This window comes from Oncorhynchus mykiss, chromosome 5, assembly GCF_057628025.1.
Source record: "Oncorhynchus mykiss isolate SJ-2025 chromosome 5, ASM5762802v1, whole genome shotgun sequence".
In the NCBI taxonomy this organism is placed as follows: domain Eukaryota; kingdom Metazoa; phylum Chordata; class Actinopteri; order Salmoniformes; family Salmonidae; genus Oncorhynchus; species Oncorhynchus mykiss.
Window position 1 is genome coordinate 45,295,200 of NC_143026.1, and position 8,034 is coordinate 45,303,233.

Consider the following 8,034-nt stretch of genomic DNA (forward strand, 5'->3'; position numbering starts at 1 on the left):
TCCAAAACCATTAGAAACGTGAATACATTGTTGCACTGTCTGATCATCACCATATACATTGCATCAACAAGAGCAACTGATCACAACTGGATGATTAGTCACTACAGACATACCACCACTGGAAATGACATTGAAATATGAATGAATCCATATTGGAAAGTCCTTAACTGTATATCAACATGTAAACAGGGCCTATTTGAATTGACCTGACCAATGTAGTGACATTCCCTCTCAGGAAATCTGCCAGATACAGGGTTATTAATAACTCCAACGTGGTATTTACACTGTGAGGGAACTGTAGCTGGTGTGCTCAAGACTTAACTATGAACTGAATATTATTCCTCTTCGGAGTGTACTGTAAACAGAGCTCCATATAGCTCAAAACTGTGTGAGATCATATCTATTGGAAGGAGTGGGATGACGTGGTTATTGCGGTCTCTAACCGAAGTGCTAAGTTATAGATACATGGAATAAACAGAATTGCTTAATCAGTGAAAAAAAAAACATAAATGCAATGGCCACAAGACAAGGGTTTGTAAAACCATCACGGTCAGCATTTCAAGCGACAACAACTCGAAACGGTTATAAGTTTTCATCTGGACAAAACAGTCAATGCCCAGGTTTGTTCAAGTAAATCCACTTTCAATTTAAATGTACAACTTCAGGCCAACATCCGCAAACCTCCTTTTAGTCTTTGGAGATTTAAACGTTGGGGAGGACGAAGCAAAAGACACCACAACAACACACATATCACTTACACATAAACAGTTGAGTTGAGCCAGGAAACAGTTATCTTATCTGGCCCTGACATCACTCCCTGCGGGTGTCTCAGGGGGAGTTGGGATATGCAAGAAAAGCATTTCCATTACACACTTGCAAGTGTGTAACAGGAGAAATATTTATTACCATTATTTTTATTATTATTATCATCATCATTATAAGTTGAACTCTCACTGGGAGTATACATGATCAGTCCCCTGAGTCTGTCTGCACTTTGGCATCTCTAGCAGCAAGAAATTATAATAAGAGGTAATAACTAAGGCATTAACTTGTTATTGTAAGAAATGTGAGAAAACAAATCCACAAAGTTTTTTATTTACCAGTGATAAGGTTGCTTGTGGCAAAAGCAAACACCGCCAGAAAACTGGAGGATCGCCGGTTCAAATCCCAGGTCTGACAGGCAAATCTGATGGGAAGTGAGTATCTTAAATGTGCCCTTGAGCCAGGCACTTAACCTCTGTCCACAATCTCTTTTGGTGTGACCTCTGAACTCTCCATGTCAGTTTTCTCCTCCTGGTTCTTACAGCGCAGGGAGTGCAGCAGCACCACACAGACACACAGGTAAACAGCCACCACAATCTACACCACCACCCCAAACAGCACGAAGGTCAACAGCTTACCGTCCACGGTCCATCACACTCACACACCCATAGGTGTGGAGAGGGAGAGAGAGAGTGATAAAAGAAGTTGCAGATTAAACCATGTATCTGTGTAGTGGAAAAACACAGACTGTCTGAGCAAGGTGTAGCTTAAGATTTGAACTTGTTTGTGTGTGTTATAAAGACTGTGTTTGTATAATGGACTTCAGAACGTTCTCGTGAATAAACTGTCCTAACCTTTTGCATAAGCTGAGTCTTTGGCTCATTATTATTAAACCCATGGTCTTACAAACCTCGGGGATTGGTCAAAGCTATTGATTGTTAGTTATTATCATTGGGATTGAAAATTCTCGTGACAGAGAGAAAGAAAGAGAGGAATATGGTGAGATAGAGGCCCTACTGACCTTACAAATGGACAGACAGTGTGCAGACCTTAGTGACCAAAAGGAGGAGGACAGAATAAGTATGAATAGTGCTGCATCACACAATTGGTTCATGTTCATGTGTACATAATGAACCCCTACTTATCTGTTCAACCCAGACTAAATATAGAAACAAACTATGTACAACCTGTCACCCACATCATATTATGGAATAATAAAGTGCAGAAAAGGTAGGGACTGTTAGTCTCTGTCTCCCTCTGTTGGCTAAATAAAGAATAACAATTGTAGGTCTAAGTCCCCCTGACTGTATTGAGGCTGAAGATTGTGCGTGTGATCTGAACACAGACTCAGTATCTTAACTTCAGATTGGTCATTAGCGAACACAGCAGATGATCATACAATATGGAGGGCAAGAAAGTTACATTATATTCTCTGGGGTAAGGAGGACTGTGGGTAAAGGAAAGGGAAAGGGGGATACCTAGTCAGTTGTACAACTGAATGCCTTCAACTGAAATGTGTCTTCCGCATTTATCCCGACGTATAACCATAGAAAATGATATAGAGTTGTCCTCTCAAAACCCAGTTTTCACCACTTCTACACTCAAAATGCAATTTTCCTCTCAAGAAGAGCTTTTTATCAAGCTATTTTTTGAAGTCACCATTTGTCTATATTCTAATCTTGAACACTTGTAGAGAGAGATTGGATCTTGGCTCTTGAGAGTGTGAGGTTGAAGGAGCGGTCTGCTGTGACTGTGAGTCAGAAGAGAACAGAGAGTTTCATCACTGATTATTCACGAACACTGTGGTTTAGTGTTCCATTAAAGAGAGAGAGAAAGACCTCTCAACACGGCTGAAGGAGCACTGAGCTAAGCTCCCCAACTCTATTTATTCTATCCCATTCTATGTATCCTATTATTTACGCCTATTTTATTTATTTCTGCATTAGTCTTTCATGTCCACTGTTATTTTACTATTTTAATTTCTCGCTTATTGTTTTACTTGTCTATATTAAATGTATATTTTTATAGAAAACATATTGCGTTTTTTTTTCTCCCCTCCCTTAGTACTTGAAATGCATTCTCTTACTATATAAATAAGGTTTGATTAATTGATTGTCAGATGTTCATGTAGCATAAGGACTTTACAGTCCATTATGGGCCTACAGTCCGTCCATACAGGCCTAATCAGTCACAGACAATCAGATAAGACTAATTCCTTAACTTAAATAACAATAGCATAACCACATCAGGAGTTACATCTCTCTTCCTGGACTCAGCAGCAATGATTACAAAAAATAATAGCTTTTTGTAACAAGATACGTGGAAAAACATTATTCTATCCCCATCTCTGTGTGGAAATCAGATTGTTAGTTAATGTACTGCCACAAGGTGGTGCCCTCTCCGCATAAACACATTCACTCTGGTGTCGGGAGGGTGTGGACTCAGAGTTACTATGGAAACCAACCATGCCTTAATAAACTAAGTGGGTGAATGTAAAAGAGATTGATTAGAAAAAATATGTGTTCACTATGGGCATCAGATGAATTAATACTCTGCTCTGATGCAACGATTTAGTTTGAAGCCTATATCCAGCTTGCAGATTCCATGGCAAGCTTCTCCTTCTGGGAAAATTCTACCTGTATGAGAGAGAGAGATGGAGGGAGAGGGAGAGACAGAGGGAGAGTGAGAGAGAGAGACAGAGGGAGAGTGAGAGAGAGAGAGCGACAGAGGGAGAGAGAGAGAGAGAGAGAGACAGAGGGAGAGAGAGAGACAGAGGGAGAGGGAGGGGGAGGGAGAGTGACAAAGATAAATAATAAAATAGAGACATTTTTGTCTGACTCTTCATCTGCAAAGGACCTTTTGATTAAAAATAAACCAACAAACACATCTTCTCTGGTTGACATCAACAGGAACAGAACACATGTTCTGCAGCTTCGGATCTTTCCTGTTTGCGTTTGACTTTTCGCATGTGAACTGAGAAATAAATGACATGCTCCAAACCATTCTCTCGCAAACCTGTGCCATAAATACTTTTAGACCAGCCTGAGCCAAGCTCCTCCTGTCTTAAGAAGAAAAATGCTACTTCCTCTGAAACTGGAACACCAAATGTCTGACCCCCCCCCCCCCCCCCCCCCCGAAAAGGACAGTTAAACCCATCACATAGGACTTCCTCCTATGCGTTAGGCCCCACTTCCTCCTGCAATATCAACCCAGAGACCAAAAAGACTATGTCTGTGTCCCAAATGGTACCATTCTCCCTGCATATGGGGAGTATATGGGCCCTGGTCAAAAGTAGTGCACTATATAGGGGATAGGATGTCATTTGGGACGCCGACTATCTGGTCATTAATATTCCAAAGGAAAGGGGGAAAGCATCAGGAACCAATTACTCAATAACGCTTTCCCCTCCTCTTACCTTCTTGGTTGTCTCCCAAATGGTACCCTATTCCCTATATACTGCACTACTTTTGACCAGAGCCCACCGTTGCGTTATATTGGGAATAAGGGTGCCATTTGGGATACGTGGGTTGTATTCTAAATGAGAGGGACAGCGCGTAGGCAGACCTGTGTCGGTTGGGGTACACCTCAGTTTGGGCTCTTACCCCTTGCCATGGAGCTGTGATGTGGCCTTGCAGGTTCAGAGTCAGATTAGGGGTCCGGTATCACTACACCACCACCAGTCAGACCTGGGTTCAAATACTATTCGAAATACTTCCAAATACTTTATGTGTGCTGGGTTGAGCTTGTCTGTTGCAATGGAACCAAAAGAAAAGTCCCAACAGTCCCCAAACCCTGTCACTCCAGGCAGGTTAAAGCAAACGGACAAAGTATTTGAAAGATTTCAAAGACTATTTGAACCCAGGTCTGATCAGGACACCACCACTATAGCACCAGGATCGCTAACCAACTGACTGAGGTAATTGAGATCAGATGGGCCATTGAGGCGAGGAGGCAACCTGGGCTAGGCAGAGTAACCTGGAAGCATTTATTTTATGGGAAAGATGTTTAGTTAAGTGCAGTGCTGAGGCTAATGAGTCTGGGCCTGGCCGGGCCTGGCGGCTGTGATGAATATGATCGGTGAAAGCTCTGAACGCTGGTTCTTGAGTCCTTCCTTCCTCCCGGATCGGGTTTCAGATTAACAGACTTCCTGTCCAATCCGTGGCATTTGGAAAGCAAATGATCACCTCTTTTTTTATGAGGGGAATTATCATGTATTAGTCTAGTTCAGGATATCTCAGAGGATATCTTAGGACCGGTTAGAGTTTAAGGGAACTAAAGATTGGAGTCAATTTTTGGACTGTGTGTGTGTGTGCCAAGGCATTTTTCAAAGAGCTTTTGGGATGCAGAAAACTATCTTGTAGTCAAGACGCTTGGGGTGTCTGTTCATGCTTGTGACCTCCAGAGTCACAAACAAAAGTAAGAAACAAAGACACTGGCATGAGCATCGTTCCCAGTAGACTGTTCTAGTTCAAAAGTACCTATCAGTACAAGTTACTGTTGTAATTAACAGGTGTCGCCTGTTTGCAAGTCGGTGTTAAAAAATGCCAACACAAGTCCGGGAAAAACGGCAAGTACAATCTCAAATCACAACGTCACAACATCACCCATCATGGTGACACGTTGAGAGCACCTACAGCCATGACATGCCTTGCAAGTCCGATCAGTTCATACAGTAAGGGACACAGGTCTTTCTCAAGGTCATGTACACGGTTGGAGAAGATGAGGAGTAGGGCCTCCCGGGTGGCACAGTGGTTAAGGGCGCTGTACTGCAGTGCCAGCTGTGCCATCCAAGACTCTGGGTTCGCTCTGTCGTAACCGGACGCGACCGGGAGATCCGTGGGGCGACGCACAATTGGCCTAGCGTCGTCCGGGTTAGGGAGGGCTTGGCCGGTAGGGATGTCCTTATCTCATCGCGCACCAGCGACTCCTGTGGTGGGCCGGGCGCAGTGCGCGCTAACCAAGGCTGCCAGGTGCACAGTGTTTCCTCCGACACAATGGTGCGACTGGCTTCCGGGTTGGATGCGCGCTGTGTTAAGAAGCAGTGCGGCTTGGTTGTGTTGTGTATCGGAGGACGCATGACCTTCAACCTTCGTCTCTCCCGAGCCCGTACGGGAGATGTAGCGATGAGACAAGATAGTAGCTACTAAAAACAATTGGATACCACGAAAAAGGGGTAAAAAATAAGAAAAAGAAGAAGATGAGGAGTGTAGAGACGCTCGACACAACAATAGGTTCTTGCAGCAGTCCGACGTCATTACGCTTGAGCCCTTGTGAACAACGAGGATGCAGGCAATCGCTTTGTGATGCTTAACATGGGTACGCTATAAGCTTCGTAGGCTATATACGTTTGGGGGACTTGCATGAGCACCTTCACATACTTTCAAATATAGGCATAGCCATCTACTTATGAATGTATTACAGTCTACACTGTAGTAGGGGGTTCTGAGTCATATGCAGATTAGAAGAGGAACACAGAACACTGTGTCATTTATGATACCCGGGCCCCATCACACCCTCCCACCCTCCGCCCCCACCACCATCTCATTTCCTCTCCCTCCTCTTTGCCGCTTCGCTCCGAGGCCCTTGATTACAGTGTTCCCAGGGGACGAGTTCAACTCCTCAGAGATAGGAACCGTCGAGGGTACCAGTCACTTAAGATCAAGACGGGGGGGGAGGAAATCGCAGCGAACATCAAGCTAAATATATAATTCCTCCCGTGCCGGTAATCACGACGTCCAGGCGATTTGGAATGACATTTTAACCACTTCAGACTAAAGCAACGCTCTACTCGAGAGACAGGCGCACGCACGGGCAGCCGGGCCCGTGGCGAGGCGTGCACTGACCCACCCAGGGGTATGACCCCACCCCCAAAACGAGTGCACGTTCCGCCCGTGACGCTGAAATGGCTCGCAGGCCAGGTCAATTCAGTCAGATGTTAGACGAGAGGGAAGGAAGGAAGCAATTTCTCTCCCCAGTATTAGTTACCTGAGGATTAAGATCCTCCACTTCCTGCTAATGGTGTTTCATATATGCAACCACAATTTCCCCACTATGATAGACCTATTCTTGAGACGGGAGAATGGCTTTTAAGGGCCTACATTAGACCCATGCTTACAGTACAGCATCTTATAGGCTCAAAACCTCTGCATTAATGTTTATCATTCATCCTACACACGTATTTGACCATATGACCCCAAAGTCACACATACCTGTCTTCAGGTAGACCTCACATGATATTCCATTAGTCCTAAACCATATGCACAGCAGGCCATCAAGATTGTAGCCTACCAAAGTAGGCCCGCAAGGGCAGTCGTTCTTATCGGAGAACCGACTTAATTGTATTTCAAACAATGCCACCAAATATGAATAATGGATCAGCAACTGTGCAGAGCCTATTCTTTCCTATCTCTGCCTAGCTCATGAGACAAGGGTCTCTCTCTGCCCACCCTCCAATTTTGCCCCCTCCCTCCTAACAGCTTTCTGAACATCAAATCGGAGTTAATTTCCAGTCTGATTTACATATGCAGCGAATATGCCCCTATGGCACAAACTACCTGGCTGAAAGTCTTTCCCATCACACCAGAAGTGCATTTTCTACATCCTCGCTGATTGGATTCTTGATGAGATCGTCAGGTGGCTCGCACACTTCACATGGCGAAGACGCGATGGGCGTACGGGTTGCCAATTCTGAGGCCACTGAAGTGCTTCACGGCTCTCTACATCTCACTCTCTCTCTCTCTCTCTCTCTCTCGAAACCTCCTAACCACCGCTCTGAACATGGGCTGGGTGTTGGGTGTGTAATCAGAGCAGTACTGGCAGGGAGGTATGATAGCCTGCTTCATGCCTGCAAAACCCCTCAGCCAGGCTCCAACGAAGTACTCTCTTACTCTCACCAAATCTAACCGGCATATCAATGTTACACCACAGTCACAAGACTCTCACAAGACGCCAGAAATGAATAATTAAATCATGCATAATCTGCACGCAAAGTAAAGTAGGAAGACGAGGCCCCTGGGAGAGAGAGAGAGAGAGACTTCCTTACTCTTGCTCAGATAACCAGGGAGGAACTGTAAAATACAATATCTCTGACGACAAGAACTGACTGCAATTACCTCTCCTCTTACTTTATCCTCTCAACCAGCCGCTGGTTTATCTAAGGGGGGTACACTAGTCTAACACTATCAATTCTAGTAGTGAGTGTTAATTTGGACAAGAGGCACAAACAAACAAAAAACATTTCCCCTCTCCTCACCGTTCCGGAGGACCAGTAAT